Source organism: Petaurus breviceps, unplaced genomic scaffold (genome assembly GCF_028583685.1).
Source record: "Petaurus breviceps papuanus isolate PSGF00001 unplaced genomic scaffold, PetGlider_PUasm1.0 227, whole genome shotgun sequence".
Lineage (NCBI taxonomy): Eukaryota > Metazoa > Chordata > Mammalia > Diprotodontia > Petauridae > Petaurus > Petaurus breviceps.
Window position 1 is genome coordinate 8,788,779 of NW_027185896.1, and position 20,227 is coordinate 8,809,005.

Here is a 20,227-nt window from a genome sequence, read left to right on the forward strand (position 1 = left end):
AGGCTCCTGGAGATTTTCTAGGACAGCCACAAATGGGCTTCTGGAGGATCTCTCATTTGTGAAGAGGAGACAGTCGTATGTGTGACTGAGAGGAGGGAGGTGGGGCCCTAGAAAATGGGATGTATTTTGGAAGTGTGAACAGCCAAAAGAGGGAGAAGAAGGAGAGGGATGGGGAGCTGAGGAGGGGGCTTCCGTGGCAGGAGATCTGGTGCTGGTGGGGATTAAAAGGGGAAACTCTTCTCAAGTCGATAGATGGGGGCTTTCGATCTAGTGAAATGTAGTAGAAAATGGGATAATTGGGAGAGGTTAATTTGGATCTAAATGGAGCAGTTCGTTATCTTAATAAGAAGTATCTCATTTTTTCCAGAAAGATTGCTACGCCTGCCAGATGTCAGTGTGACCCTGTCAATTGCGGAGGGGGAAGGGAAAGAAGAGAGGCAGAGGGGAATGGGATTGGAGAAAGACTAGGGACATTTGGGGGGCAGAAATTAGCCAGAGCTATTGGAGGAGCAGACAGGAGCTAAATGATGTTTGGGGTAGAGGGACAGGGTGAGAGTATTTATGGCACTGAAATAGGTACTTAGGTGATTTGGGGAACAAACACAAGCAAGGGGGATTTGAAGGACAGATGTAGAAGAAACATTTGAGGGAGGAAACCAGGGATCAAGGCATTTGGGGAATAGGGACTAGAGTGTTTGGAGTTCATATATGGGACCTCAGTGTTCATAGAAAGGTAAATACTAGGTAAGTTTGAGGGAGCAGAGATAAGTGCTAAGGGTATTGAGAGAAACAGAGAGACTGGGCTATTTTGAGGAGTAAGAAGCATTTGGGGGACAGAGAGATGGATGAGAGTATTTGAAGGACAGACAATAGGTGGGGATATTGGGGGATGAATGTTAAGGGAACAGAGATAGAGACCGAGTGTGACTGGGGAAAAGACAGAACCTGAGGATTCATAGGGACAGGCAGGGCTGGGGGCTTTGCTGACGGGAGAGCGTGTACACACAGGCTAATGAATCACAATTGTTTCTTAAGACAACTAGAGCAGACCTGACCTTTGAGGCTGATGTGGGAGCCATGGCTGGTCCCTCAGGGCTGCTCCTGACAACTGCATCTTGGGCAGGGAGCTGATCGGCAGAGGCAGACATTTGGGTATCTGCTGGGAAGAACAGGGCCTGCTCTGAGTAATCAGGAAAAAGAAATGGAGATTGAGGATGGAAGGTGGTGGGGAGGGTAACCCAATAGAGGGGCAGAAGAGCTATTCCAGCCTCATCCAGGGCATTACTAAGGAGGACTTGCTCTCACTGCCCAGGCACAGTCAAATCCAGAGAGAAGCATTCCCTTTTGGCCAATGCCTGCCTTTCACACTTGTCTGCCCTCGCACAATGAGGTGCCTTCAGTATTTCCCTCAATACATAGTCTGTGTCTATCATGATCAGCTAGTCAATGAACTAGAATTTATAAAGCACTACATTGTGCCAAACACTTTTTAGATGCTGGGGGTACAGAAACCAAAAGTAAATAAATTAATCTGTGCCCTCAAGAAACTTACATTCTATTGGGGGAGGCCACATGTGTGTACATAAACATACATACACACATATACACATATATGCATGAACACATACATATAAGCACATGCACACATGTGCGCACACATAGATACACATATGTGCGCGTGTATACACACATGCACATAAACACATACACACACGTACACATACACAAAATTAGTACAAGTCAGTTTGGGAGACAGAGGGGTTTAGCAGGAACTGATGGGGTGCTGGAGCTGATGTGACTGAAACAAGGGACTGTCGTGTTTCTGGAATAATAGCAACAAAAGCTGTCCTTTCCATAGTACTTCAAACGCTTAAGAGAAGGTGATAGTTCAGGCATTACACCCAGTTTATAGATGAGGAAGCTGACTCAGAATAGTTAAATGGCTCAACCAGGGTGTCAGAGCTAGGATTCCAACCCTGATCTCTTTTCACTCCACCATCTTGTCTGGTACCATGGTACCCATGTGCCCATCTACCCTGCTCTCCCTACCAGATGGTCCCTGTGTCCCAACACAGCCTAGCCTCGTTCCCACCTCCGAGCCTTTGTTCCCACTGCCCCGTCTCCCAGCCTAGGATGCCCTTCTCTCCTCCTGGCTTTTCCAGATCTTCCTTGTTTTGTCTTGTCAAGTCCCAGTGCATCTCACCTTCTCAAGAAGTTTCTTCTAACTGCTCCACCCTACAGGGACCTCTCCCTTCTCCAACCCCCTGAATCCCTTGGTTAGTCCCATGAAGTGTCATAATTCATTATTCCCAAGGGCTGCCTGCATATGTCTGGTATCCCCAGCCAAATGTCAACTACTAAGGACCTCCTCTCTTCCTCCTCCTCCTCCTCTTCCTCCTCTTTTCTCCCCCAAAATAGTAGCAGAATGACCCTTGGATTAGTAGGCGCTTGGACAAATCACTGAGCCTCTTTGGGCTTCAGTTTTCTCATCTGTAAAATGGATATGGTTTTACTAGACAATTTCCAAGGGCCTTCCCATTCTAGATTAGAAGGGGGTGGGACAGGAAGGAAGAACAATTGTAAAGAAAGCCACAAGGCCCAACAAGAGTAGGTCCAACCAAACCCTCGGTTATCTAGGGGTTCACTGTCAGCTTCTTAGAGTAACTGACCCGGAGCTTCCTCCTCCCTCCTCCTCCTCTATACAGGCGGTAGGAGGGGTGGACAAATGAGTTCAGCTGAGCCTTTGCTCCAATCCCCCTACATTCCACATTAGAGGGTCCATGGGAAACTTTGCTAAATCTGTGACTAGGAGGTAACTACCTGTGTTGGAGTCTATAAGCCCTGTGTTACCTTGACGTGTCAAGGACCCTATCCAGAGCCAGAGCCATGGGATTCACTCCATCTAGTGCCCCACGTGGTGCGATTGTAATTTGTTGTTGTTCTTCAGTCACCATGTCTGACTCTTTGTGATCCCTTTTGGGGTTTTCTTGGTAGAGATACTGGAATGGTTTACCATTGCCTTCTCCAGCTCATTTTACAGGTGAGGAAACTGAAGCAAACAGGGTTCAATGACTTGCCCAGGGTCACACAGCTAGTAAGTGTCTGAGAACCGATTTGAACTCAGGGAGATGAGGCTTCCTGACTCCAGGTCCAGCACTATGATGCCACCTAGCAGTGATACATGTTTGAGTCCTACTTCTCACATATACTGGCTGTGTGACCCTAGTGAGTTCCGGAGAAGACTCCTACCTCCCTTGGTAAAGTGAGTCTCCAGGTCCTGTCCCTATCCCTGTCCTACCCTACTGGATATGAGGTTATATGGGAGGTTCTAGGGATACAAAAATGAAAATCCACATGGCCCAATCCTTTAGTAATTGGTCTCATTGTACATTATGCCTTTGGTAGGCAGGAAAAAGATTTAGAAACATGGATCAGAGACCTGGCTTTGATTCCCCATTCTTTCACTTACTAGCTATATGGCCTTAGTCAAATCTTATCCCTTCTTTAAACCTCAGTTTCCTCATCTGTAAAATGGGGAGGGGGGGGCTGGGCTCCATGATCTCCGAGGTCCTCTTCAGCATTGGCCTTCCATGTTCTAAGTTCCCTCCCAGCACCAATATTCTATGTTCTGTGTTCTAAGGTCTCCCCCACCTCTGACAATCTAGGTTCTGCATGCTAAGGTTTCTTATAACTCCGACATTCTGTGTTCTCTCTTCTAAGTTCCCTCCCAGTTCTGTCAACTTCTGTTCTATAAAGTGAATTCTCTGTAATGGTTGCTGGGGATGGGTCCATGGGCCTTTAATCAGCTGTCGCTGGATCAGCCATGAGCCCAGGCTTGCATTCCTCAGTGCTATCAGAGATCAAACAGAAGGGATACCCGAGGCGTGCCCTCTGCAAGTCTAGCTGCTCTGGGACAGTATTCTAACAGATCTGATGAGTGTCTGGAGGGTCTATAGAATGGATCTGTGAAGCTAGTTGACTAAGCCTAGGCCTGCAGCTAGGTGGGGCAGTGGACAGAACATTGTGCCTGGAATCAGGAAGGCTTGTCTTACTGAGTTCAAATCCGTCTTCAGACTAGCTGTGTGACCCTGGGCAAGTCACTTAACCCTGTTTCTTTCAGTTTCCTCATCTGTAAAATGAGCTAGAGAAAGAAATGGCAAACCACTCCAGTATCTGCCAAGAAAACCCCAAATGGGGTCACGAAGAGTCAGATATGAGTGAACAATAACACAATAATAATCTTAGGCCTGGGCCTGAGACCAGGGTAGCTGAAAGAGATGAGCAAAAGGATACAGTATAGCGGTGGCTGGACCCTCCCAACACCAGCAACTTAATGTGTGTGAAGCAGAATGAATTCAATTCCTGGAAGGCACCTGGATTTAATGAACTAAGTCATTAGTATCCTAGGTAAGGAATTATACACGCCATTCTCTCTCTCTCTTTCCATCACTCCCTCTCTCCTCTCTCTCCATCTCTCTCTCTCTCTCCCCATCTCTCTCTTTCAATCTCCCTCTTCTGTCTTCTCTCTCTCCATCTCTCTCTCTCTTCCTTTCTCTCTGTCTCTGTCTCTCTGTCTGTCTGTCTGTCTGTCTGTCTCTCTCTCTCTCTCTCACACACACACACACACACACACACACACACACACTACTTCATTGGAGTGAGAAAGCTCTCTCTTCATTTGTCTAGTGACAACCTCATCCCAGGATTTCAAAGCCTTTTAAAAACCCTTACAGGTTTTTCAAGGGCCTTGCCTCTGGTTACTCAGTAAATCAGAGGCCAAGTCAGGAAGAGACCCCAGAGCCCTGAACCCCAGAGTAGAGCAGCTCAGTTCCCCATCTCTGCCATGGACAGTTAGCCCCAGGCTAATCCTTTCTTTCATCCTCTTTCTCCTTTTTTCCTTACTGATATTTTTAGTGTCCACATAGGAAATACAAAAAGCAGGGAAATAAGACAATCAGCAACACCCAGAGCTAGGAGAAAGCACAATTCCTGCTGAAGCCACTCATCCCCTTCCCTTACCTGGCCCACTCAGAGAGATATTAACAACCAGTTCCAAGGGTTTGGCCTCAGAACTGGGCAGCAGAAGCAACACTGGGCCCAGGGCCAGAAGACCACTTCCTTCATGGCTCGGGGCAGATTCCCGCCAGATTAGCTTCTCCATCTTGAAAATGAGGACAGTAATTCCTGCTCTCTCAACCTCAACTTCAGTCCCCAGAGGATCAAATGAAGCCAGTTTTTTTAATTAAATTTTATTTTTTTAATTAACAAAAATCTATTTTTTTCTGTCCCCCTTTTGGAAAATAAAAATAAAAATCTTGAAACAAATATACATAGTCAAACAAAACTAATTCCCACAATGGCTGTGTCTAAAAAAAATGACTAATTCTGTATCTTGAGTCTACTACCTGTCAGCCAGGATGTTCTTCATTCATCCTTCAGCATTGGTCCTCTGGAATTGCAGCTGACCACTGAGCTCATCAGAGTTCTGAAATATTGTGATGTTGCTTGTCTTTACAGTTATTATTATTGTTATAATAGGTAACATTTATGTAGGGCTTACTATGTGCCAAGGACTGCTGAGTGCTTTACAGATTTGGTCCTCACAACAACCTTGGGGGATAGGCACTGTTATCTCCATTTTACAGTTGAGGAAACTCAAGCAAACAGAGATTAAGTGATTTGCTCAGGGGTCACACAGCTAGTAGTGTCTGAGGCTGGATTTGAACTCAGATCTTCCTAACTCCAGGATCTGTGCTCTGTCCACTGTACCATGTAGCTGCTTCATGAATTGCTCTCCGGTAACCAGGTTTTTACTAAAGCACTTGTAGACCTTAAATTACTGTTAGCATATTGTTACACGTTATTAGCAATCGTGGCCCCTGGACCAGGTAGCAGTGATGGACCATCTCCGGGTACCCCTGTGTGGAGAGATGCAACCACCACAAGCCAATTTTACATCAACCCATTTCTTTGGTCATAAGAAGTAAGGCAAGTTGGGGTGGCCAGGTGGCTCAGCAAGTAAGAGCACCAACCTTAGTGTTGGGATGACCTGGGGATCAAATCTGGGCTCAGATACTTAGCATTCACCCAGAAACACCTGGCCGTGTAACCTTGAGCAAGTTACTTAACCCCAATTGCTTTTAAAAAAAAAAAAGGAAGTAAGGCAAGTATCCCATCAGCCTGGGAAAAGGAGGAGAGAAATGAGGAAAGGACAGATTTTAATTAAAATGTTCAATGCAACCTATTCTTTGTTACCTGATTGGCGGGATTATCTTGACATGTTTGTTCATACAAAACTGGCCTCTCCCTGTCCCCTAGAAATCGAGTGGAGGTTTGGGGGCCATGGTGAGAGCCGGATCTGGTTGGCCCTATTTCTTCCCAAGGAAAACCAGGTCTGAGAGAGGGAATACTACTCTCTCAATGCAGTTTGACAGGACTCTGTGGACCTAGTGGTGGCCATATCTTGAGTTTCCTGAAATCAAGACCTGGGTCTGGGCATGCTCTTTCTTTGATAACCCCCAACCCAAAAAAGTTATTTCCCTGAGGGCAGAGGGAAAAGTCCTCTTAAGCAGTGGTACCCTAGGAGGTACAAATGTGCTTATTCCCATTTTACAGATGAGGGAACCAGGGCACATAGAATTTAAGTGACTAACTCACCCAGGGAATGTCTGAGCTGAGGCTTGACCTTGGGCAGTGTGACTCCAAGATAGTGTTACTTCCACTATGCTAATTTAACTGAATATTTCCTTCCTACCTCTGTCCTCTCCCATAGTTCATCTTTCTGGGCCCTATTCTTTGCCTGGTGACCCCAAAATAATGCAACAAATGTATCTGGGCTGCCATTTCCAGAGGTGCAACATTTCTCCTGAATAAATACCTTTGCATATTAATGGAACCCTTCTAGAGAGAATATCTTAAACCAAACTTATTCCTGGCCACTAATCCCAGAAAGCTCCTGGCCCAGTCTTAGAAGCTTGACCTGTGACCCTAGAAGTTGTCAAGGGACAGGGATCAGTTGCTGTCTTTGCAGTCACCCCCCATAGGTGTATAATTCTTCTTTGGGGAAGTCAGTGTAGTACCAAGTATCAAACACATGGCCCATGATAGCCTCAGGCTGGAAAAATACAAATTAAAATGTAATTGGGAAATATTTAACAAAATAAGCAAAATACAAAGCAAGTAAACAAATACAAGCAAAATAAACAAAAATGCAACAAAATATAGGTAATTCTAATATGTGGTTTTCTAAGTCAATATGCAGCTTATGGGGACCCTCTTTATGATATAGTGGCCCCCATTTCTATATGAATTTGATACCAACAATACAGCATGGTCTTGTAAAGAGAACTGGATTTAGACTCAAAAAGCTAGGGATTCAAATTCATGATCTGTGTGACTTTGGCCAAGTCACCTAACCTCTCTGGGCCTCAGTTTCCTCAACTGTAAGATATGGGAGTTGGGCTACATGATCCAAGATGAGCTTTGAGCTGTTTTCCTATGATCCTGGGCCATAATCCTAGGGAAGAAATTGACAAACTGGTATATATTTAGAGTATACGGTGACTAAGATGGTGAAGGGACTAGAAACCACACCATCCAAGGCTCACCTGAAGTATCTCAGACAATGTTTAGTCTAGAGAAGAGAAGATTTGGAAAGGGACAGTTAACTTTCTTCACTTATTTTGGTTTGGACTTTTTTGGAGACAATCAGTGTTAAGTGACTTGCCCAGGGTCACACAACTAGTAAGTGTCTGAAGCCAGATTTGAACTCAGGTTCTCCTGACCTATCTCCTGCACCATCTAGCTGCCTCTCTTCACTTGTTTTATAGAAGATAAAACTTGTTTTACTTCTCTCCAGCAGCGGGTGGAAATTGAGAAGAGGTAAAGTTTTACTCAACACAAGGGAATTTTTTCAAACAATTAAAAGTTGTCCCAAAATAGAATGGCTGCCTTGGGAAGTAGTGGGTTCCCCATGACTAGAGGTCTTCAAATGGATGAGCAACTGGGCACCATTTGTAGGTGATACCTTAGAGGGGATTTTTAAGCCCTGGGCCAGATAACTTCAAAGAGCCCTTCTAATTTTGATATCCCGGGATTCTGTAATCTCTTGGGTCATTGGAAATTCTAAATCTTATGGTCCTGCCATCTTCTGGGGGTCCTAGAAATCAAAAGACCAGGGTTCCCATCTAAACTCTACTAAGGGGTCCCTGTGTGACATTGGGTAAGCACTTTCCCCTCTCTGAGACTCATTTTCCCCCTTTTGTGAAATAAATAAGCTCTAAGGTCCTTTCATCCTAATAGAGTATCACAGCTTTCCCTCCCCCCAGAGTGTTTCTCCAGATGCCACCTGTACCATCATTGTGGGCTTGTTTGGGGTTTATGTCAAGAATTTTCAATGCAGGGACAAGGGGCCCTGCCAAATAGCTCATTCTTCCTGAAGCCTCTCAGCTGAATTCCAGTTTATTGCTTTTTGCAAATTGTCTTCTGCCTACACAGAACCCGCTGCCTCAGCAAAGAACTGGACCAACCACAGGCTCCAAGAAAGGACTATTAGTATTAGAAGAAAAGAAAACACAAACCTTTGCAGAATCCCAACAATTTTGTACACACACACACCCCTTACCCTCACCCCAGCCACTTGCTCGAGGCCTGAAACCCTCAGGGCTGCAGAGCTATATTTAAGAAGGAAGATATTCCCTGCCAAAGACAGCTTCTTCTCCCCACTATGCTTTCAAAAATAGCCACTAAGAATGTTGAAAACTAAAAATAAATAAATAAACTTCAAAAGAATAGCCACTAAGAGGAGGGCTTTGGGAACAAGAGGTTCACCTCATGACCTTATGAAAATCACTCAACATCTTTGGACCTCAGATCCCTACTGGCATTCCCCAGACACCCAGGGGGTCAGATCCCAGAATCCATAGGTCAGAAGTTCTGATCTCCTCATGCCCCCACCTCCTGAGAAAGATTGGTTTGTAGTCAAGACTTGGATTCAAACCCCAACTCTTACTAGCTATGTGTCCATGAGTAATAAACCTCAATGTCTTTATTTGTTCATATCAACACTATCTTCCTTGTAGAGTTATTGTGAGAAATGTGCTTTGTGAACCTTAAGGTACAGAAATGTGAGTCGTTATTCTACAGTGGAAGACATTTAGACCCAGACAAGAACAGGGGCTTACTGAGAAGTCAGGGTTATGCACTTTACACCTTCCCTCTAGTCAATTTCTCCTCTTCATTCTGTTGAGCTCAATCTATTATGAGGCTACTGCCTAGTGGCAAAAAGGAGCACTGAATTTGGAATCAAGGGCCATGAGTTCAAATCCCAGTCCTATCTCTTACCAGGCAGCTAGGTGGCACCATAGTACACAGAGCACTGGGCTTGGAATCAGGAAGACTCCTCTTCCTGAGTTCAGATCCAGGCTCAGACACTTCTAGTTGTGTGACCCTGGGCAAGTCACTTCACCCTGTTTGCCTCAGTTTCCTCATACATAAAATGAGCTGGAGAAGGAAATGGCAAATCACTCTAGTATCTCTGCCAGGAAAACCCCAAATGGGGTCACAAAGAGCAGACACGACTGAAAATAACCAGTCTTACTAGTTGTGTCACATTAAATAAACTGATTAACTCCTCCAAGCCCCAGTTTCGTCATATAAAATGATGAGATCGGACTAGATGGCCTCCAAAATGCCAATCGAGATCCATGATTCGACCAAAATCTGTGCTCCCTGGAGGGGAAGGGGAGAGATCAGTGACAACCTTGAGCCAAACGTTGGCCAACTGAAGGTTAAACCAAGGATAACCTGTTCATGATGTACATGCAGAGAGGGCTGGGCTGGATTTAAAGGGAAGGCTTGGAGGGTCCAAAGTCCCTTTTCCTGTAGTTCCTAAAGTTCTCTATATGTGAAAATCCAAATGTCCTGAAAGTCTAAGGGAGATAGAGGTGACATATGCTTTAGACCCTCCTGTACTTCCCCAGAGCCAATCGTGAGGCAGAATGGGCACTCATGATAAATAAGGTGGCATTAGTTAAAATGAAGGTCTCATTCGAGCCGTATGCCCATATATGGGGCTCAGGCCCCATGCCCACCAGCCCTCTCCCCTCCTGAGCATCTGCAGCTCTGCCCAGGCAGGGGATGTGGGCATCAATTCAGAACCAAAGAAGGCCTGAGTTCTAGGAAGGACTTGCCACTGGTGGGTAGGTAAACAGCTGCAACTATGAATTCCACTTCTAAAGATTGGGACTAGGAATTGTTGAGGAACTTTCCTGGAATTTTCTGTCCACTTCCAAGGACAGCAAGAAGATGAGACTGTACTCGCTCAAAGTAGGCAAAGAGCCATATTTGTCCCCTACATCAAGTCACATTGAATTTTCATGAATGTTTGATTATGTGTGTATATAAATATGAATCTATGTATATATGCATGATGTCCTGGTATTATGGGTGTGTATGCATGTCTTCCTGTGTACATGAGTTTGTACACCTATCAGTAAGTCTCTGTGTGTGTATATGTCCAAGTATGTGTATACAAAATTATATATGTGTCTATGATCCTGTGTGTCTAAGTCTGTATAAATTAGAAAATACATACACGAGTTTATGAATGTGCCTCTGACTAAATACACATGTCTGTCAGTGGATAAATATAAGTGTTAAGCATCCCTCTGTGGGTATATGTGTACCTGTGTCTGCTGAGGCCATCATTAGCCTTGCATTTCTACTCCTATCCCCCATCTCTGTTTTACAAGGTCAGAGAAAGCAAAGACTCTTTTTGGTTGGGGGCGGGAAGGAAGGCTTTAAGGCAGAGATGGCATTTCAGCAGAGACTGAAAGAATGGGTAGAATTTCCAGAAACAGAAATGAGGGATAGGAGTAGAAATGCACGGCCCACTCTCCTTGGTACACAACAGAGAATTCCAGGAAGGTTCCTCAATGCCTTCTTTCAACCGTAATTACTTTCTCTTTCTCCTGTTGCTAATGGGGGTGCCAAGCTCTAATATCATCTATCTTTTTCCCTTATTTCTCTTTATCAAAACATGCTGCAGACTGCAAGGATGAGTTTTGAAAGATTTATTCACAGAGGGAGAGATGTCTGCAGAAATAATCATTGAGAGCCTGGATCAGAGAAAATTAGTCAGGACAGATGGGGTGGTGCCCAACTTTAGATCATAGATCATAGAATTTAGAGCCAGAAAGGACTTCTGAGATCAGTCCAACCCCCCTCTTCTTACAGATTAGAAAATTAGGGCCTAGAAAGAAGATATTTGCCCATGGTCACACGGGCAGCGAGTAGACAGATCTCCAGCCGAGGCTGGCTGCGCCCAGGGTTTTCTTGACATAGAGTTCCCCACATTAATATGCTGTCCTTGTCTGAATCATAAAAGAGAAAAGGACCCCGTTTCTCACCCCTGGAATTGGAATAACCATAGAAATGTGAACTGAGCTTACTGCTCCTTTCTGTAGTCCCAGAATCCAGAAGCCTTCTGTTTAATGGAAAATTGGAGGTGCTACACCCTCTTTTCTGTCTCATCACTTGCTGAGTCGGAATCTTCCCTCCCTCATCCGTAACAGGGTGGGGATCAATAGAACTCTCTCATAGAATCAAAGTGCTTCCCATCACTCAAAAAGCAAAGATGATTCAGTCTGAAAACCCCAAGTTCACACGAGGGAGCCTTTTCTCACAGACCTTTTTGTACCTTTTCTGTACCTCATACTCTGCATTATAATTATTATATGGCTCTGCATATTCTCAGACAGATTTCAGTCTCTTCCAAGGCTATGAACTGTATGAAGATAGAGAATGTCTTTATCTGAAAATTATATCTCTTCAAATAGGTTCTGCAAACATTGTTTTCAATCAATATGTGTTGAATGAATGAGTGAAAGTTGCATGTGTGTGTGCATAGAGGGTGTGAAATATTAATAACTATAAATATGTGTAAGGGACTGTCAACATGTATGTGTGTAGGTGAAATTATGCATGAAGTGTGTGTGAATGTGTGTTTTTCAGTGAGTGTGTGTGAGTTGAGTATACGTGTAAGTGGGCACATATGTGTGGGGGTAGATGTTTTTGTGCCTTTATATATGGGAATAATTTCTTCAATGTGGGGAACTCCCACCATGGAAACTCATCAAATCACAAAATTGGAAAGTGTGAAGGGGCCTCAGTGACCATGTGGTCCAACCCAAAGACAAAAGGACTCCTCACAATAACATACCCAGCCTCTACTTGGAGACTTCTAAGGAGGAAGCCATGCCCTCATGAGGCCGCCCCTAATTTGGCACAGTTTTAATCATTATTAAGTTTTTCCTGATATCAAACCTACATTTGCCCCCCTTCAGCCTTCAACTGTTACTTCAAATTCCTTCTGCAGAGGGAGATTGGCAACGCATTTGTAATTTAGGGTCATAGAGAGTTGCCTTGGGGTACTGAGAATACCCTCAAGTCACACAGTAACACAGACTTTCAAAGTTTATAAACTTCATTGCCCTCATTTATTTTTTTTGGAGGCAATTAGGGTTAAGTGACTTGCCCAGGGTCACACAGCTAGTAAGGGCCAGCAATTTATCCACTGTACCACCTAGCTGCCCCAATGCCTTCATTTTATAGAGAAAGAAATTGAATCCCACAGAGTGGCAGAGTCAAGATTCAAACCCACATCTTCTAACTAGCAACCCAGTTGTCATTCCAATACACCACCGACCTCAAGGTCATTGTTTCCTGGGACTGTAGGTGGGAAATGTACCAGGTCAGCTTTCACCAGAAAGGTTTCCTCATACCAAATCTTAAAACCAAACCGACTCCTTCCAAAGGGGTTGGGTCACTGGACCCATGACCCATCCTTAACTACCAACACCACCATTTCTACAGAGTGGGCCTCGTACATATGCCAGGTTCCCTCGGCAAAGTCGGGGAACAAGTGACCTCATTTGGCCACTTCTCAGGACCCTAACTGGATTCACTGAAGTCATTCTCTTTTACATCTCTGCTCTCCCCAGACAATTCTAATCTAGACCTCTCCTCCTCTCAACACAAACCAGACCATTTTATTGGACTGGAGAGAGTCAGGCAGGACAGGGAACCCCAGAAGACACCAGGCTCCCAGGGTGAATTTACAGACTTCCTCCAGCTGAATGGGAGCCAGAGCATTCCTGATCTTGACTTAAAATCACTCATCAAACTTCTCTGTTCAATTTGTATTTTCCCTTGAGCTCTGGCCTCTGAAAAGGTCTTCCTGGAGCAATCTCCTCATCTTGGTAATTAGGGGAGATGGCAGACTGCTTCCTTTGGAAATCTAGCAGGAACATCAGAAGCTTAACCCAGAAAAAAATAGAACCTCACTAATCAGAACTAATTGGCAGGGAAGTGGCCAGTCAGAAACAGTGACAAGCCTAAATTACAAGCTACTTTTAAAGAAATTAAGTTATTTTACTTTCAACTGCATATAACAATTTTAGTTAACAGCATGACCTTTAGGGGACCTACTTTAATGAATAAAGTCCCTCTCTTCCCTCCAGGTCCAATTCAGATCCTACCTGTTCCATGAAGCTTTCTCTGATCTTTGACCTCTCCCCTACATGTGAAAACAAGTTCCCCCTCCTCTTATTTCTCCTAGCCCCTCACTTGGACCAATTTGGAATTCTCTTGTCCTCCCTTCTATTATAGTGACTTATGTATTTTTCCTCACCCTTCTTCCCCACCCCCATTAGACTATAAGCTCTGTGAGAGCAAATGCTGTGTCCTATCAATCTTTCTATCCTTAATGCAGAATCTTATGCCTAATAGGAGATAAATGGTCATTGAATTCATTTGATTCACTACTAACATGTGACCGCAGGCTCAGAAAAGGAAGATATAGTAGAGGTAGGAAGAAGCAAACTAAGATGCAGTTTATCCAAATTTTCGCTCTATATAAGCATCTCCTCTGAATCCATGGTGCTCCCTAGAGGGGAGGAGAGAGTCCAGGAGATAGAGCTCCAGGGAGTGCGTAGATGGCAACCTGATGTTAAATGTTCACCACAGATAATCTATAAAGGGGATAAGCCACATGTGCAGATGGATGGAAGCAGATTATACACATAAGCAAGCTGGAGCTCAGAAGATCCAATATGGGCTTAAGGGGAAGGTCCCTGGGACCCTATTTTTGAAATCCTCAGAAATCTTCATCTATGGATACACAGGGGTCCCAGCAGGTGGAGACAGTACAACATGAAGCCTCTGGGGGGAGACTTGAGCATCTTTGACGGGCGATCATCTAAGCCTAGGCTTAAACACTACAGCGATGGGGAGCTCACTGCTTCCCCTGGCAGTCCGGTGCATTAGCAAACAGCTGTTGGCAATTCCTTCTTTATATTGAGCTGAAGTTTGCTTACTGTCCCTAGAGCCTGCAGAATGAGTCTCTCTCCCATGTGACAGTCCTCTAGGTATTTGGAGGCAGCTATCATATCCCCACCCCCAGCCTAGATGTCTCCAGTTTCTCCTAAGACAGGGTTCTGAGGCCCTTCACCACCTTATTATCTGACTTTGAACACGTCACTTCATTTCTAGACCCCTTATTTTTTGCCATCTATGAAATGTGAGCAGAGTTTTAGATTAAATAGCTCCTTGGGTTCCTTCTATCACTAAATGCTATGATCTTAGTCCCCCATCCTATCCCATTCTCTGGATGCATGGAAGTTACTACAGTAACTAGAGTGAGGCAATCAGGAGATCTGGGTGATGGCCTCAGCTCAGTTTCTATCTGTGTGACTTTGGATAAGGGCCTTCCCCCGGGGGATGGGATGTAGGATCGAGGGAGGGCTGGAAAGAGAAAGAATGGAGAGCCTTAAATGCCAGGCTGGGGGGTTTTAATGGTGCTTGACACTGCTACAATACCTTAACATTCATTACTTGCTTTCGCCAGAGTGGGCTCCATCATGCTTTGTCATCTGTTTCAAGTCTTCATGGAACATGCCCCAGTCTTAGAGTCAGAAGACCTGGCTAGATTCCAATCATGTCCCTGTCATCTACTACCTATATAACTGGGCAAATCACTTAACCCCTTTTAAACTCCTTGCTTCATTCTTGTAAAATGGAGACGGGAATGCCAGCTGGACCTAGCTCATGGGGTTTTATGAGGAAAGCTCTTTCAAAGTACTAGAGGGCGGTGGTGTTATTTTCCTCCAATTAGATTTCCATATCAGCAACAGAATATTGAACCTTCTGGGGCCAGACTGTAGTATTCGAGATCTAGAGCTATAAGGAATTCTGGAAACCATTATCTAGTCATAGGAACATAGATATAGGGCTAGAATGGCCTTCAGAGACCATCTAGTCCAACTAGAAGAGGAAACTACTATCCAAGTGGTAAGTCTCAAAGTCAAGATTTGAACCCAGATCCTGTCACTACAGAGCCCAGGACTTTTTGTATTCTATTACACAAGTTCACGTTGATGTGACTAGTCTATTTAGAGAGTCCCACACAGGGCGAAAAGACCTAGAAACCCTTGGTCCAAGGTCCAGTATGTCTTCCAGATTCCCACTGCTTGCCTAGCTAGCTAAAGGTAAATGGCATTCCTGCCATCAACAGAACCTTGGTGGGGTGCTAAAGGATATGTCAACAAGGCATTTTCACTTTTCATAAAAATCAGCCCAGAATGTCTATTGCTACCAGCAGCAGAACTGCCTTGGGCATCCACAAGAGGACACAGAGAAACTAAGACTCTGGAAACTAAAAGGAACCTTCAAGGTCACCTAGTCGGAGCCCTCCTATTTCTTTCCATTGGCTAAATGCCTTCAGGGAAAGTGGCCAGACTTTCCAGGAGCAGGTTTGTCACCAAGGGGCCTCTCCCAACATGCTGTCTGATCCCTACATTATTGCAATTGGCGCTGTCCAGTGCTGAATTCTATCAGGGAAATGAGATGCTTCATCTGATTCATCCTCCTTCTGTCCCTATTCATAGCCTCTGCCCCAGGCAATATCACTGGGGTCACAAAGAGTCTTACTTTCATCCCTCACTACCCTGACTCTTCAGAGTCGGTATATTGTTCCTTCTGGTTTAGTTTCCAGTTTGCAGTGAATCTCTAAGAACCATGAGGGGAAGATTGGGAACTCAGGGCAAGAGAGCTACAGTTTGTTGTCTCTCCAAGCTGTAGCCAGTAACAACTGATGGTCTTTCATGTGGACCCACGTTCTCTAACCCCAGAACCACAACTTTTTCAATGCTTTTTCCCATACAAGTTGATGTGGATCAGTGGACCTCAACTCTGATCAGTGGAAGCATGCTTCACAGAATCATCCACTGTCTTCCAGGGTTTCCCTTTGGACCAGTGGCATGCATTGATGAGACAGCTAGAGTGTGATACAATTTGGGGGGAGGAGTGAGGGAGGAGGGATGGAGGATTTGGATTCACAGGACCTGGGTTCAGATGGATCTGCCACACATTGCATGGATAACTGTAGTCAGTGAGCACAGTATAGTGGAGAGAGGGATGCACTTACAGTTAGGAAGACCTGTGTCCTCATTCTCGCTTAGCAGAATGTTTGTGCCCATTAGTTGGAGAATGGAAATAAATTGATGGAATGCTATTTTCCCATGAGAAATAATAAATATAGGGGTGGCTAGGTGGCACATTGAATAGAGCACCAGCCCTGGACTCAGGAGGGACCTGAGTTCAAATCCAGCCTCAGACACTTAACATAAAAACTAGCTGTGTGACTTAACAGCTGTATGACCCTGAGCAAGTCACTTAAACCTCTCTCAGCCTGTTTCTTCATTTGCTTAATAAAGGGGTTGGACTCAATGACCTCTAAAGTCCTTTGTAGGTTTCAATCTATGGTCCTTTAAATTCCTTCCAATTCAACATCTATGATCCTTGAGCTAGAGGTTTTCCCTCTGGGACCAGGGTTAAAACTCAGCTTGTGATGGGGATCAGGGCTTTTTTTCTTAGACAAGATTTGGGCTTTGTTTGGGGTAAGAGTTAGGGCTTAGCTTATGATCAGAGTTTAACTGCTTTGCTCCAGGATCATAAGATGATGAATTCAAAATTGAAAAGGACATTAGAGATAATCTACTCAATGTATAGTAGAGGAAACTGAGGCCTATAAAAGCTAGATGACTTATCTAATTTCACCCACCTAATAAGTAGCAGTGATAGAATTTGAACCCAGGTCCTCTAACTGCAAATCCAGTACTGTTTCCTCTACACCATACTGCCTAAGTGGTGTCTTACACAGGCAAGTCACCTCTCTAGTGCTCAATTTCCCCCTCTGTAAAATAAAGAGATTGGGACTACATGACCTACAAGAACCCTTGCATCTTAAGTCCCATGATTCTAAAAGTCATTTGCCCAGTCATGGAGCAGGATTTAATAAATAAGACCATTAGTAAGTATCTCCCAAATATTTCCTCTACATACATATGGGGGCCCAAGTCTTTGCTGAGCACAATAGAGAGACAGAGAATAAGAGGAGACATGGCTTCTTTCCCTGTTATAGGGAGACTCAACTTTCTCACCGTTGTCAATTGTGTGATCAAGACAATAACCATTGTGAAAAGACAGAGCGCTGAATGGGCTTTGGTGGTCAAAAAAGCCTTTTTGGAGGAGGTAAAATTTAAATTGATCCTTGGAGGATAGTGGGGATAAGAGAAACAAACATCAGAACAATTCTCAAGTTCTGCCTCATATTCATCAGATAGGCAAAGATGACAAGATAAAAATAGTAATTGTTGGAGGGGCTGTGGGAAGACTGGAGCACTAATGTACCATTTATTGGTGAAGCTGTGAATTGGGCCAACCATTCTGGGAAACAACTTAGAATTATACGAAAAAAAAACTCACTAAACTACACATACTTTTTGACCCAGTGATACCGCTACTAAACATATACTCCAAGGAGGTTAAAGACAAAGAGAAAGATCCAAAAGTATTTATAGCAATATATTTTGCAGTAGCAACGAACTGTAAGGAAATTTTCTGCCCATTAGTTGGAGAATGGAAACAAATTGATGGAATGCTATTTTCCCTTGAGAAATAACAAATATAGGGCAGCTAGGTGGTGCAGTGGATAGAGCATGAGCCCTGGAGTCAGGAGGGACCTGAGTTCAAATCCAGACTCAGACACTTAACACAAAAACTAGCCGTGTGACCTTGGCAAGTCACTTAACCCCGATTGCCCTCCAAAAAAGCAAAACAAAAAAAAGAAAGAAAGAAAGAAAGAAATAACAAATACGAAGAATTCTGAGAAACTTGAGAAGATTTGATTGAAATGATACAGAACATCTGCAAGTAGAACCAGGAGAATGATTTGCAGGACGACCACAGTAACAGAAAGGAAAGCAACACTGATTTAAGAACCTTGCTTGATTCTATGTCTACGCAGGACTTCAGAAGACTGATGGTAAGATGAGGTGGTGGACTATAGGAATAGAGTGCGGCATACATAGGTGGACATGACCTGTGCATTAATTTGTTTGGCTGGACTGTATTTATTTGTTACAAGGTAGGGTTACTATTTCTTGAGGAGGAGGAAGACAGTCACTAGGCATTCCAAGCAGGGTTGATTTATGAACAAAAGTTTGTAGGCAGGATTGAGCCTCTTATGTGCTAAAGACAATAAGGGGACTGGTCATCTGGAGTACGAGATTGCACATTAGGGAGATAGGGGATAAGATTGGAGAAGGTTAAAACCAGATTGGGGAGGACCTCTAAGGCCAGCTTAAGGAGTCTGGGTGTCATAGCAATTAAGGAACCATGAAAGATGTTTGAGCAGAAGAGTGAGGCAACCAGCATTGTGCATTAAGAAGACTACTCTGAATTGGTGCATAAAGCATAAATTGAAGGAAGAGAGATGCAAGGTAGGGATATCATTTTGATGGCTATTGCAATAATTCAGATGCCTAAACTAGGATGGTGACCATGGAGATGGAGAAATAAAAGCTTCCTGATCCAATTTCCAGACCAAATTGATTATCATAAAATATTACAGTAGGTGGGGATCTTAAAAGGTAGAACACATAATGCCAGAGCTGGGAAGGACCTTAGACCATAAAGCTAGAACATCGACAGAAAGGTCAGATTTGGAAGGGACCTTAGCAACCTATCCCAATTTCCTTTAACAAGGTACTTCTGTGTGGAATCACTGGTATCAGATTCACATCCAGATCCACTAGCTACTACTCATAACCTTAATGCATTTCTTTCTCTTTTCTGGGCCTTAGTTTCCTCATTTGTAAAAATAAGGCAGTTGGACTATATAGTTTCATAAGGCCCTTCTAGCCGTAAGTCCTATAATTCCCTACCCTCATGGAGTTTACAGTCTAGAAGTAAGTTACGGTACGTACACAAAATAACTATAATAGACATTTTACAGAAGGGAAAGCTGAGGGACAGACAGGGGAAAAAACCAGTCTGACGTCCATCAGATTTCGAGCTCTTTGAGGGAAAGGACTGCCTTTTGCCTCTTTTTGTATCCTCAGCACTTATGCCTGGCACATAATGGGCACTTAATAAATGTTCATTGAATTTAATGTCACATATCTAGTTAGCGTCAGAGCTAATACTTGAACCCATCTCTACTGACTCCCAACCCATGGCTCTTTTCACAACAGATCTCTTGTCCAGCCTGACAATTCTACTCCTCCAAGAAAAGTCTCAGTCTAATCTCACTGCAGCCAGGGACCAAAGAAGCTAGAAATGCCTTGGCTTAGGCCCTGGCCCCTCTTTCTTATGACTACCCAACCTCTCTAATACTGGAACTGGCCTTTGTGCCAGGGAAAATGATGGTCTTTTGAAAGCAGCCCACTAAGCTCACCACAAATAAAGATAAAGAAGAAATCAATCCATCAGACAGCCTCAGAGATGGGATTGTGGATTGGTTCTTTTCCCCCAAAACCACATCAATGGGAGTTTAGAGAAAGAATAGTTCCTGTTCCTTCTGCTAATCATTTACAGCCCCTACCCCTGACAGGTTTAGAGAGCTCATTCCCAACTGGATGCTGGAAGAATTAGGGTGGGGGACACCTGGGTCATAAAGCTCCCCACCCCTAAGAGAAGTGTTTCCCAAAGTAACTCACCTTCTTCCACTGGTCATCCCAGTTAGCCAGTGTTGGGGATCTCCCCAGAGAAGGAGAGATTTATGGTCTTACATAGTATGTCCCATGAAGCCAGAGCTCAATGGGTGAGCCACTCAGCATGTGTGAGCCACCAATTTTCTATTATCTGCCTCTGTCCTGGTGGTGAGGAG

General features: G+C 44.1%; 1 protein-coding gene across 1 annotated transcript in view; it reads left to right on the plus strand.

The window, feature by feature from the left end:
• The window catches only part of CACNA2D2 (calcium voltage-gated channel auxiliary subunit alpha2delta 2), a 442,652-nt gene that overhangs the window by 307,150 nt on the left and 115,275 nt on the right, over positions 1-20,227 (plus strand). The window lies entirely within an intron of this gene.